Below are 14,734 nucleotides of genomic sequence, written 5' to 3'. Positions count from 1 at the left end.
CTCTCCCGCCCTCTGAGATGTGTTCTGACCTAGAGTTAGATGTATGGGTCGTTACTTGAAGTAGATCTGTGATACAGCTGCCGTGTCAATCTGCTTGATGTGTCTCTCCCGCCCTCTGAGATGTGTTCTGACCTAGAGTTAGATGTATAGGTCGTTACTTGAAGTAGATATGTGATACAGCTGCCGTGTCAATCTGCTTGATGTCTCTCTCCCGCCCTCTGAGATGTGTTCTGACCTAGAGTTAGATGTATGGGTCGTTACTTGAAGTAGATCTGTGATACAGCTGCCGTGTCAATCTGCTTGATGTCTCTCTCCCGCCCTGTGAGATGTGTTCTGACCTAGAGTTAGATGTATGGGCCGTTACTTGAAGTAGTTCTGTGATACAGTTGCTGTGGCCAACAGCTTGGATGTGTGTGTCCCGTCGTGTGAGATGTGTTCTGACCTATAGTAAAACGTATCTGTCCTGAAGTGAAGCCAGTGTCACTCAGTTGCTGTGTCCAACAGTTGGGATGTGACTGCCCTGTCTCCTGAGATATGTATGGCCAGCGTGGATGTGGGTCGTCATGAAGCCGGATGTTTCTGCAGAAATGCTGCAAATATCGGAATCGTCTCTTTCCCTTCACCAAAACTAAATAATTTGTAGAACAAGATGAATTTGTAATAACCTCGGAGAATAAACTCTTTACATGCGACACAATTGTCGTGGGGCCAAACGAGGCTACCATTCCTCACATTAATACAGCGTGCAGCTCATCACTGGTACCCTCAGCCATGATAGCGATGTCCGTAACCCAATTCCTCACTTACACAAAAAAACATTTAACCTTTAAAACATAGACATATGACGATTTCACTCTTTTCGACCTGTATTCGATAAGAATTATATACGCTAAGACAGGCCTTACATGTCATAGCATACATACACCGTGAATATAAATCAGCGTGGCGCACCCGAGCTTAAGAACTACTAAACTATAAAACCCCAATTAATCTAAATCTGAATCAGTTTAACTTTCAATCAATACTGACGTTCCCGTCTGATAAGTGGCGGTTGTATGTGCCACTCAAATAACTCCTGTGCCCGCTATTAATAGCGCCAGTAAAACCCAGCCATAAATGTGAAATTTTCTTTAGGCCCTAATAATTACGTATGTCTAATATCGTCCTAATCTCGCAAGACGAGAGGGCGATAGGTAGGATACGAGAGAGACGGTTTGTGATGATGCATGCCCCAGTATTTTCAGTCGTCTCGATACAGATACCTGTTTGATCGACCTCCCCTTGTCAGACGAGGGGTGATACGCAGGATTAAGCCGTCATACAGCAAGCCCAAATGTCACACAGCCACACGACTCCCATTTCAAGTTAAATAGGGAATGAACGCTTAGGTTTAAGAATCATTCGTGCTACGATTTCTAACTTATTTGTCACGGCTGGCAGATTTAGGCAAGCTGTCTCCCCTCGCGACAGTAAGTGGACTGTGCCAGGTATACAAGCCCATAAACCATTCTTCCGGCTCGGACTGTCTGGATGGTGCAGTGAGTGGAGGGGAGCAGGGAAAACTTCTTAGTCCCGTTTTATTTTACTTCTGTGCAAATAAGTTGACTTGAATAGGTGGATGTACCGTTTACCTACAGGGACTTATACACTGGATAATATCAAGCACAGTAGAACGCCAGACAGGTAGGAAGGCATTTGTTTTATCCTTATTAAATTAAAATGAAACAGATTAAGAAACGACTTAATCCCCAAAAGGAACCATTTAATCCGTTGATCATGTAAGTGTTACATGATGACAGATTAACAGCCGAAGGGGATTCACGCTGTGTCAGCGTTGTAGACGCTTTCATTGAAAGGGGATAACAGCCTACATGTTATAGCTTAGTCAGACCGGGTGTTTATGATCAGCTTTGTCATCGCAGCATATCTTTGTGTCGTCAATTACTGAATATGAGTATGAGCTAATAAAATGCGTAGACAGCATATGTTGTGTTAATTGACAAAGTGTGTCAGACCAATATAGAGGATATAAGTTTTCACTTGTGGGTGATTTATGACACAGTGTATCTTCGAAGTGTAGCCGGTGTCTCGTCATTAACCAAATAGAGACGTAATATGTCTACAAATTACAAACGAAATAAAGAGCTTAATTTGACTGACACGTTATATCGAATTACAAGCTCGTGCTCAAGAAGCGCTGTTATACACCTAGCAACTGAACATTTGATGCTCTGTGCTTTGTTTGTTCAAACCAACACATTGAAGGATGGGAACTGAAAAGCTCGCAAGGGACAACTACCTTGGAAGATGTTCATGTGAAGAAGAACATTCTTCTGTTCAAGGTTGAATGTTCTCTTCGCGGCAGTGGGCTACGTTTGTTTAATCTATTCAGCTTTCTCCTTTTGTGTCGGGCCTGACGCTTGAAATAACTCCTGATAACTTTTTTTCAACCCTAACTGGGCCGACTTGAGAGGTTTTCACTGCCTTGAAGTGAATGACATAATGTGTGTCGTATTGACAGACTGCATGTGTGATATGATGTTCTCGGCAGAGTCAATACCCAATGTGAAGACAGCACACTCCAAGTCCCGGGGCGCTCGTCAAGCATGCACTGCACAAGCAAAACCTGTGTTGTTTAATTTTAACTATAAATATTGTATTCGTTTTGACTTTTGAATCCAACGAACACGTCTGTTTGCTGGTTCCCGCGTGGTGTAGACGCTATCAAACACCGAGACGAGGAGCGCTTCCTTTCTAGAGGTTTTGAGCGTCGGGAAATTCACTGCATGGATGGTTTAAAATGTTAATGAGATCCGGTCTAGTGGGTTTGAATAATTACCACCATATTTATCGAAAGTTCAAGATCACAAGTTCAGCCAAAAGCGTTTAACTAAAAGGAATTATTACGCGAAGTCATGAGCGCCATGTTAGTGTGAAATATGGTCACTGTGACATGATTTCCACAAAGGCATATAACTATATATTTTTTTACAAATTTGTTTCACTCTATATTTTTTCACGCGGTGGAGTGCTTGTAGTTAACACAAGTAGAGCCCTATAATATGTGTGCATTTGATTCGTAGGGCATTGGCTCCCAACCTTGACATTAAAGCATGAATGAAGTCTTCAAAACCTAGAGATGTTATTGAAATCCACCCGTATGAATCAAGAGGATGACTAACTAAAGTGCACGTAGCTGTGACGATGTCTCCAACCATGGTGTCTATGTCATGCCCTAACGTAAGGTCTCAACCCTCCGTCAATCCCCCGTCAATGAACGGTGGAATCCACACTGTGTGTTGGTGTTGAATGTCATTGACCTGTCAGGGTCGACACTTACCTGTCTTGGAGGGGGACTTCTTTGACTGGCTTTGTCAGTGGGGAGAGGACGTTTTGTGCTAATGTCTGTGTATAGAAACATGGAGATATTATACCGCTGTTGAATAGGGTTGTGGGTAACATGTCAATCTGACGTCTGTGTTGTGTAGCGTCTGTGTATGCCTCTGGATTTGTTCTGGGGGTTTGCTCGTGAAACTCTTTGGTCGTATGTTTATATAATCTTCTTCTACGTTTTATATGTTCATGAATATTTATCTACTTAAACTAGTTTAGATCACCCGTTGCAGGTAGTAGCGATTCGATCATACATCCAATATCAGAATAGATACATATAACTATATAACTATATATATAATCTTTCGGGGGAAAAACAGTCCGACAGATTAAAATAGAATATTCCGTTATGGTAAAGTTACATGCATACATTTCAGGTATCAACGTGCTATGTCCTGTTAATGACACCCTATTTAGCGTTTACTGAAGTTCTAGTGTTAGAACATGCTCTACAACACAATGCCAACACGCATGCCCTACATCACAATGACAATACACATGTTCTACAACACAATGCCAACACACATGTTCCACAACACAATGCCAACACACATGCCCTACATCACAATGACAATACACATGTTCTACAACACAATGCCAACACACATGCTCTACAACACAATGCCAACACACATGCTCTACAACACAATGCAAACACACATGTTCCACAACACAATGCCAACATACATGCTCTACAACACAATGCCAACACACATGCTCTACAACACAATGTAAACACACATGCTCTACAACACAATGCCAACACACATGCCCTACAACACAATGCCAGCATACATGCTCTACAACACGATGCCAACATACATGCCCTACAACACAATGCCAACATACATGCCCTACAACACAATGCCTACATACATGCCCTACAACACAATGCCAACACACATGCTCTACAACACAATGCCAACACACATGCTCTACAACACAATGCCAACACACATGCTCTACAACACGATGCCAACACACATGCTCTACAACACAATGCCAACACACATGCTCTACAACACGATGCCAACATACATGCTCTACAACACAATGCCAACACACATGCTCTACAACACAATGCCAACATACATACCCTACAACACAATGCCAACACACTTGCTCTACAACACGATGCCAACACACATGCTCTACAACACAATGCCAACACACATGCTCTACAACACAATGCCAACACACATGCTCTACAACACAATGCCAAACCTGCTCTTCAACACAATGCAAACACGCAAGCTTTACAAACACAATGCCAAACCACATGCCAACACACGCCCTACTACACACCCAACACAGATGCCCCATGGCCAATACCCCCTGCAGCATAATGCCAACACACACGTGGTCCGAATCTTCTTGTCAGGGAGGAACCTGGTGTGCAAGCCAAGGTTGATCCTCGATGTCAATATTGGCCTCAATATAAGCTCAGACACTCGACGGTCCCCACGCCATGACAGACAACGCACAATATGCATCGTATGTGTCTGTGTATTTAGGCGTCGCACAGGGTGAAGGGTATCCGTGAAAAAAATGACTTCCACAAAGCGATCTGTGCTGCTACACATTGTCGAAAAGCCTATATTTTAATATTGCCTTGGAAGAAGTCGCTTTGTTTGGTGATGCATCGATGCCTCTATGAAATCTCGGACATGTTTGTAATGAAGCCTTGTTCAACGTTTTCTTTTTCAAAAACGGCGTGACATGAAAAAATATATGATATAGTCTAATGATGTATGCAGTTGTATAACTTATGGACATGAGTATTAGTTGCTAGGCCCGGTTTAACAAAGCGATCGTAGCGATATCTTATCGTATACTTTAACATAGACTTAAGACCATCGTGGCGCTACGACTTTCAAAACTCGCATGCTTTAACGTAGTTATTTTTAGCCTTACGACCACCGTAGCGCTACGACTTTCACAACTCGTATGCTTTAACGTACTTATTATTAGCCTTACGACCACCGTAGCGCTACAAATTTCACAACTCGTATGCTTTAACGTACTTATTATCAGCCTTACGACCACCGTAGCGCTACAAATTTCACAACTCGTATGCTTTAACGTACTTATTATCAGCCTTATGACCACCGTAGCGCTACGACTTTCACAACTCGTATGCTTTAACGTACTAATTATAAGCCTTACGACCATCATAGCGCTACAACTTTCACAACTCGTATGCTTTAACGTACATATTATTAGCCTTACGATCACCGTAGCGCTACAAATTTCACAACTCGTATGCTATAACGAACTTATTATCAGCCTTACGATCACCGTAGCGCTACAACTTTCACAACTCGTATGCTTTAACGTACTTATTATCAGCCTTACGACCACCGTAGCGCTGCAACTTTCACAACTCGTATGCTTTAACGTACATATTATTAGCCTTACGACCACCGTAGCGCTACAACTTTCACAACTCGTATGCTTTAACGTACTTATTATCAGCCTTACGACCACCGTAGCGCTACAACTTTCACAACTCGTATGCTTTAACGTACATATTATTAGCCTTACGACCACCGTAGCGCTACATTCACAACTCGTATGCTTTAACGTACTTATTAACAGCCTTACGACCACCGTAGCGCTACAACTTTCACAACTCGTATGCTTTAACGTACTTATTATCAGCCTTACGACCACCGTAGCGCTACAAATTTCACAACTCGTATGCTTTAACGTACTTATTATTAGCCTTACGACCACCGTAGGGCCACGTTCCTTTAGTGAAAGGGGGCGGTCGGGTAGCCTAGTGGTTAAAGCGTTCGCTCGTCACGCCGAAGACCCGGGTTCGATTCCCGACATGGGTACAATGTGTGAAGCCCATTTCTGGTGTCCCCCGCCGTGATATTGCTGGAATATTGCTAAAAGCGGCGTAAAATCATACTCACTCACTCACTCACTTTAGTGAAAGGGCCCCGGCCTTGAACGTGATACTGACTGACGAGTGTACCAAACCAAGTGACTCGATATAGTTCACTTTCACCAAACACACACGGGTTAATGGTGGCTATTTCGTATATTTATCCCGGAATATCTGCTGACGCTGCACAGTGGTACACTATGGTGCAATACTGCATGACAGTGTATTTCATGACCAAACTATCAAGGTCATTGTCGCGATATGATAGTGGGAACAGAGGTATTCCCTGTTTACTATCATAACAATGTTAGAAAACATATAGGTCAAACACGTCAAACATGTAGTTGATAAATGTACTTTTCTAAACCTTAATCATGAAAATGCTTTCCGTTGATCGGCTCTGTTCATACAAGGGGCCTCGAGGTGTGTGAATTAGGACACCTCTGTATTCCCTATTGTAACATACTGAAGAGAATTCGCAATGCTCGTTACAGGTAGATCTACTTAAGCTTCTCTATCAGACAGACGCTGAACCTGTTAAACACAAAGTATCCCTATATTTTGTGTGTCTTGTGAAACACGTCTTTGTTAGAAAGTCGGTAAATATATGCTACGTTTGTGAAAGTCTGAAATACATTAGAGCAACCTAAGTTTGTCGATCCTTTATGGTTCTTGTTAGAGCATCGTTTGTATTCTTTGGGGTCATAAGAAATGTTTTCAAATCTAGCCAACTATTCATGTGAGAGCTTTACATACAAATCTGAACATTATACGGATTATAGAAAAGACCTTTTAACACAATATGGGACACTAATGAAAAACAAACTTTTTAACGCTAGCGTGGACACTACACTAAACCTCTATACTCCAGTGTTGACACTAAACCTCTATACTCCAGTGTGGACACTAAACCTCTATACTCCAGCGTGGACACTACATGAAACCTCTATACTCCAGCGTGGACACTAAACCTCTATACTCCAGCGTGGACACTAAACCTCTATACTCCAGTGTGGACACTAAACCTCTACACTCCAGTGTGGACACTAAACCTCTATACTCCAGTGTGGACATTAAACCTCTATACTCCAGTGTGGACAATACATGAAACCTCTATACTCCAGCGTGGACACTAAACCTCTATACTCCAGTGTGGACACTAAACCTCTATACTCCAGCGTGGACACTAAACCTCTATATTCCAGTGTGGGCACTAAACCTCTATACTCCAGCGTGGACAATACATGAACCTCTATACTCCAGCGTGGACAATACATGAAACCTCTATACTCCAGCGTGGACACTAAACCTCTATACTCCAGTGTGGACACTAAACCTCTATACTCCAGTGTGGACACTAAACCTCTATAGCCCAGTGTGGACACTAAACCTCTATACTCCAGTGTGGACACTACCCCCTATACTCCACTGTGGACACTAAACCTCTATAGCCCAGTGTGGACACTAAACCTCTATATTCCAGTGTGGACACTAAACCTCTATACTCCAGTGTGGACACTAAACCTCTATACTCCAGTGTGGACACTAAACCTCTATACTCCAGCGTGGACACTACACCTCTATACTCCAGCGTGGACACTAAACCTCTATACTCCAGTGTGGACACTAAACCTCTATACTCCAGTGTGGACACTAAACCTCTATAGCCCAGTGTGGACACTAAACCTCTATATTCCAGTGTGGACATACCTCTATACTCCAGTGTGGACACTAAACCTCTATACTCCAGTGTGGACACTAAACCTCTATAGCCCAGTGTGGACACTAAACCTCTATACTCCAGCGTGGACACTAAACCTCTATACTCCAGTGTGGACACTAAACCTCTATACTCCAGTGTGGACACTAAACCTCTATAGCCCAGTGTGGACACTAAACCTCTATACTCCAGTGTGGACACTACCCCCTATACTCCACTGTGGACACTAAACCTCTATACTCCAGTGTGGACACTAAACCTCTATACTCCAGTGTGGACATTAAACCTCTTTACTCCAGTGTGGACACTAAACCTCTATACTCCAGCGTGGACACTAAACCTCTATACTCCAGTGTGGACACTAACCCTCTATACTCCAGTGTGGACACTAAACCTATATACTCCAGTTTGGACACTAAACCTCTATACTTCAGTGTGGACACTAAACCTCTATACTCCAGTGTGGACACTAAACCTATATACTCCAGTGTGGACACTAAACCTTTATACTCCAGTGTGGACCCTACATTTAACCCTTTATTCTATACGTAAAAACGACTTCATAGCAGTACAATGCTGAATATTCAGTTCATCAAATGTGACGTCGACTTTCTATGTCGGATGTTTCTTGTGTGTAAACATGTACATACATTTCACAAATATTCCAAGCTTGTCTTCATGTAGCGTTTGCCTTAGACATGTTACATACATAACTGCCGACTGACATTCCATTCACTCCACAACGTAGAACACTTCAGGCAAAATACTTACTCTTTATGTAAAGGTGTGGTGCTGCCAGAAGGACATGCTATCCCTTTTCGCGAACACCTGGTGTTATCATTGATTTTCAGTGATCCATTTATGTAATTTTCACCGCTATTTGACTTTTACGTCCATTAGAATCTGTTTCGGCGGATAATCGAGACTGGTTATTCTCTGGCATTGACGTTTTATAATTCTATACCTCTCACTGCCTGTACTAGACGCAGTGGTGATGCATGTGTATATGGTAGAGGTTGGACCTGTTGTGCATCTATGGTAACAATAATCGTGCAATGTGCTATGATCCATTGGGACTGCATTATTGGGAATAATGACCCTCATTTAACAGAACATGTATTAGCGTATCTGTAAGAGACGACTAACAAGATCAAGTGGTCAGACCCGCCTACTTGCATGTCATCGTATCCCAATTGCGTGGATCGATGCTCATGATGTCAATCACTGGATTGTCTGGTCCAGACTCGATTATTTACAGACCACCGTCATATAGCTGGAATATTGCTGAGTGCGGCGTTAAACAACAAACAAACAAACAACGCTGTGATTCAACGACGTCTTGGCGGGGTGTACACAGAGCAGGTGAAGGTAGAGGAAGCGCTAAGACCGCTGTGAGGAACGGGGCCATGGGAAAGCTTCGATGCTTCATCTTTACCGGACAATATGAGATCCAATGTCTTGACATGTGACAGATGGCGTTTCATTTTCTTTTGAACCCTCTACTTCCTCTCCCCCCGCCAACAGCAGCATGTGTTACAAGAGACGATGTTGCGCATTGTGTCGGACTGTCAGCGGGGGCAATTATAAAGCCCCGTGGCCCTGAGACCCCGCTGGTGCTTGGACTATGCCTGGCGTTGAAGTGCCGTCGTACACCCTGAAGGGGTCACCGTCCACTGGTCGCGCGGACAGAAATAATAACACTGGCATTAATGTACAGCATGTTGATGGCAGTGGCGAATTGTAAAGGCGTTGTCAGACTGTCAAACACCGCGCATACCCACGTCGGTAAAATCATAACCTGGTCCGCCAAATCACATATTCACGTTTTGATATAGCTGTATACTCCCCAGGGAGCTGATCAAGAAAATCGAGTGCACACTGATTCACTTACCGGGATAATAATAATGTAGCAGCATTAGCATGCTTATTCCTGAATTTTTATTATTAATATTATTATGATTATTATTATTATTATTATTATCCGTGAAGATCCTGGGTAGAATAGGTCTTCAGCGACCCATGCATGCCGTAAAAGGCGACTATGCTTGTCGTAAGAGGCGACTAACGGGATCGGGTGGTCAGGCTCGCTGACTTGGTTGATGCATGTCATCGGTTCCCAATGGCGTGGATCGATGCCCATGATATCAATCACTGGATTGTCTGGTCCAGGCTCGATTATCTACATACCACCGTCATACAGCTGGAATATTGTTGAGTGCGGTGGTAAACAACAAACAAATAAAAAAATATCATTATTATTATTGATAAAGTAGCATTGCATCTGCGCACAACCTATTTTATGTATCTTTAGGTCTAGAAATATTTAAGCAACGACACAAAGCCCTGTGCCTAGCATCACGTTATTACCTCAGGAACTGCATACTGGAAGCTCCTGCGGTGTCAGCATTACTTTGCCGTGTATCGTCAGTCAATCTTTACCAATACAGGTGACATGTACGGCCCATAGATATACTGAGCCCACAATTTCATACACATATTCCCCCAAAACATTCATGAACTTTTACTTCATTGTTTGATAGGCACTACTTAGAAGTTGACGGATGACAAAGTAGAGACAATTTATGGATAACAACTTCTTTAATACTGTAAAGGCGACGTTTCAGCATAGATCCTTATACCGGTGTCAAGCAAGGCCGAAAAACGACTTATTTTGTTTGGGTTTTAACGTGCGCTATCCGACATAGGGGTATTTCGCGTACGGGCCCGCCAGGCCATTTAGTGATGTGGTTGAGAAGGGTATGTCCGAAAGGTAAGGCAACCTGGAGGGGCTTTATGGTCGCTTAATTAATTTTGGCGGAAATTTGGAATTTTGAAATATGCCATGCTAATAAGGTGGGGAAAATAATGGAGGTTGTTGTTTTTATAGATTTATGATTAATATGTTTTGTTGGTAGCTTGTTTAATGTGGTTTTTTGGGGTTTTTTTGGGGTTTTTTTTAAAAGCGGCCGAGTAGGCCTGTTTTGATTAAATAAATGCCTAGTGCTTTATAGGTTTGTAAGTTTTTTAAGGGGTTTAGTAAAGTTGTTGGTGTCATTTAGTTGTTGTAGGTTAGTGTGGAATTTAGTGTTCTGTGTTGTGTTGGAAAAGGAACATGGTACAGAATATATATATAGTAGGTGGGGGATTAACAGTAACAACAATTGCATACTATAGAGAGATTAACGTGAGTAGGTTAGGCAATGACAACAGAAGGATAATACTTTAACAACATGATGAAAAAAAATAAAGATGGGCAAAGTGAATAAAGAAGTTGTTATCCATAACTTGTCTATATTGTTGTCCCTAACTTGTTTTATTCAATATATATCAGATATATATGCCTGTCACAAGTATGCCGTTTAATGCGGCGATCTCCAGGATGTGCATTGGTGGCCTCAGCTATTACGAGGTGATTGTGTCTCTTTGAATGCACTGTGTTACGTAGAGGGTAGGTACACCGAGTAACATTTGAACATATCTTAGTGAACCGCAGTGAACCGCAGTGAACTGAAGTGAACTGTGTGAATATAGGGAGTGCACCGCCCATTGCCAACATAATTGCATGATAGATAATAATACTATCTGTCATAGGTGTAGCTAGCAATGCAACATGAACGCATCGGCACATTTTCACAACTGATACTGAACGTCTGGTCAAACATTTTAAGTTCCAATCAAGGAACTATTTATATATATAGACCAACATTACACGAATGCGGCTGTTCTAAGTATGCAATTAAGTTTTTATTTACTGGGTGCGTCACATTGAATTGGACCAATATGTAATTTCCATTTCCGCCTGTATTTTCACACGTGAACTGCGACAGGGCTGCCGTCTATTCCATTTATCATTAGTAGTTTCCTAATATTTATTTTTAAAAAGGTCAACAGTCGACTCACTTCAAACAACTGCCTAGAAAATTATATTAGAACAATTGTCTCATACAAGAACCGTGACCAACACTGGCAATAGCCCCATTTGCCTAATGAGTTTGGCAACAAGGTTATTTCTCAAGGGTATAATGCCCCTATTTAGGAATTGCATGTTTATTATATAAATAACCTTATCGTCTCATATGTATTAGGAAAGCGGATAACTCGTGTTACAAGGCACTTGACTTTTAACTTTACACCAATCTTGTAGCCTCTAGCAGTATGCCTGCTATTATTCTGGTTGTGCAAGATGCTTATCTGATTTAAGCCTTCGCCATGAAAATCACGCCGATATGGACGATAAAGCTGGTGCACGCAACGTTGCACCTGCGTGACCTCTGCCCTTCCTCTTTACAGGGGTCAAATGTCACCCGGTGCTCTGTGGGATGAATGGCATTTCACATGACTTTTAGCCACTTATCATTTCAATACGTCTTACAATGGTTAAAGAGTTCAAAATATTTTTCGCAAATAATGATAGAATTTTTTAATCCTTTTTTTTGAGTGTCGTCCTTACACGACCCATTACGTTCCAAGTAAGATGATATGCTTTTAACAGTTGTATAAACAGATCTTGTGTTTTACAGTCAGGTTTTATTGACATTATGTGGATTTACTTCATGTAGAATAATTCGCAATAATCCGAGGGTTGTTTGTTTGTTTGTTTGTTTGATGTTTAAGACGGCACTAAGCAATATTCCAGCTACATGACGGCGGTCTGTAAATAATCGAGTCTGGACCAGAAAAAAACAACGACTGACATCATGAGCATCGATCCAAGCAATTGGGATACGATGACATGCACCAACCAAGACAGCGTTTCTGACCACCTGATCCCGTTAGTCGCCTCTTATGACAAGCATAGTCGCCTTTTACGGCAAGCATGGGTTGCTGGCCTATTCAAACCCGGATCTTCACAGGTGCCGAGAGTGTAACTATGAGGTGTGCTGTATTATGTTCTGATGTGGATCAGAACCCATGACATCAATTCCTGGTTTGCCTGGTCCAGACTCGAACATTTCTACATTTCGCTTTTTGGAGATAACGACACAAAGCTGTCAATATAAGAATGACGAGATTCCTGCTGGCAATGCTTGAGTGAAATCTTCAAGTCCATAAAATATTCTCAGGATCAAGTGAGTTATCCATTTCAAGTTGACTTGAAAACTGGGATCTTTAAAACTACAAGGCCAAACAAACGAATATGACTGAAAAAACATTAGCAAACATTCATTAAAGAATAATACAGATTTCAGTCGTGTACCGGGATGTGGTCTCTGGTAACACAGTCGAAAGTTCACTTAGGAGAGATGCGCACCCAACCCAGTGCAGTCAGATTCGTTGTCCCTGAATATCTCTTGCAGCGACGAAGACATTAAATACAATGAGAGCCAATCCTTCATTGCTGCAACAAAGAAACGTTTTATTAATCTCCCTGTGTTGTCAATGAAACTTACTTGTAAGATTCCGAAGGACACGCTTCAGGTTCTATCAATGGAGGCCGAGGAGTGCTCAGACGGAGGTATGGTGAGTGTCGGCATGTCAGACGTTACCGGTAAAGATGTGCATGCATGTTGTCCGAAAGTCACCCTCGATAACCCAGCGTATAATATGGCTATACTGTTATGCTAAATACCCTGGATCAGCTTGCCACAAAGCGTCGTGCCGGAAGTGACGTCACATCTCCATCATTCGTCACCACTCGCCCCTTTCCGTAACCTGCAAGAAGACTCGTCCCCCTATTGATGAATGTTATGTGCGAAAATACGACAAACCAATCAGAATGCGCATATGACTTCAAGTTCTTCGTCAAAAAATCCCACAGAAATAATTTTTGATTTTACATATGTCTTGCATATAAAAATATACCCAAGACACTTTTAAATGTGTTCAATCATACTGTATTATTCCGCACGCCCCGATGTGATTTAAATTGCATCTGAAATATATTATAATATATGAGGAAATGATTTTAGCGGCATGTCATTTGATTAATACACTTCATAAAAAGGCCATGACAGCGAATGGGTACATGGTGTTTTTTTTGTAGAGCGGATATAAAATACACTTGGTAATCGAACGTTATTTTATAACGCACGGCATCATTAAGGCTGATTGGTGGCAGCATGTCTTCTATACACTCCGTTTGAGTCGACTGAGTGGGTGGGTGGGTGAGTGGCAGGACTCTGTCGCCGGGTTTATCATGTTTGTTTTGTTTATCTAACGGCGAGCCCGTTACATGTGGGTGGACAGTTGAAATGGACGCAGCTCGTAACCGTTTGCTGTTTTCGTGAAAGCACGGCACACAGACAGTCACCTTGCCTAACCACCTTTCTCACGAGTTCTTGGAACTGGTTGCCGTGTTAAAGCAACGGTACAATATCGGCGAGGTAGTTCGAAATAGTTCGCGGAGGACGAACGGGACGCCTAGCGTGGCAAGCCTACAGGGCAACCGGAGTGTAGGAGGCGAAGTGGTTGCCGCCCTTGCCCCCGGATAGCGCTGGTATTCATTGTATCCATGAATATTCCGTGTCTTTATATGAGACAAGGTGTAGCTGCGTCATCAAATATTCCCAAAGTGAAATATAGGTTAATGTCACTGCATTATTTAATTACGGTGGGGGTGGGGTTGAGGTTGGGGGAGGGTGTTTTGGTGAGGTGATGGTGGATTGAGGTCCTAGAGGACGGAGAGGTCGTAGACCTGCATATTCTTTATAACGTTGTCTCAAGAGACCCGTGAAGATCCGGGTTAGAATATGTCTTCAGCAACCCATGCTTGCCGTAAATGGCGACTA

At 42.4% G+C, this 14,734-nt stretch overlaps 1 protein-coding gene across 16 annotated transcripts in view; it reads left to right on the top strand.

The window, feature by feature from the left end:
• LOC124132318 (papilin-like) overlaps positions 1 to 14,734 on the top strand; it is a 169,031-nt gene that overhangs the window by 37,190 nt on the left and 117,107 nt on the right. For 3 of the 16 annotated variants that reach the window (XM_048403207.1, XM_048403197.1, XM_048403198.1), the window contains exon 1: positions 1,399 to 1,683. The exons of 1 other annotated variant lie outside the window; for it this stretch is intronic. The gene's annotated coding sequence lies outside the window, so the exon portion shown is untranslated. Of the gene's footprint in view, positions 1 to 1,390; positions 1,684 to 14,734 lie in introns of those variants that run through there. 12 more of the 16 variants (XM_048403206.1, XM_048403204.1, XM_048403200.1 and 9 more) reach the window with 9 other exon arrangements.

The sequence above is a fragment of the Haliotis rufescens genome, unplaced genomic scaffold, assembly GCF_023055435.1.
Source record: "Haliotis rufescens isolate VD_foot unplaced genomic scaffold, xgHalRufe1.0.p SCAF_3, whole genome shotgun sequence".
Classification (NCBI taxonomy): Eukaryota; Metazoa; Mollusca; class Gastropoda; order Lepetellida; family Haliotidae; genus Haliotis; species Haliotis rufescens.
Note: the sequence above shows the minus strand (reverse complement) of the source record. Positions and strands in the feature narration are given on the sequence as shown.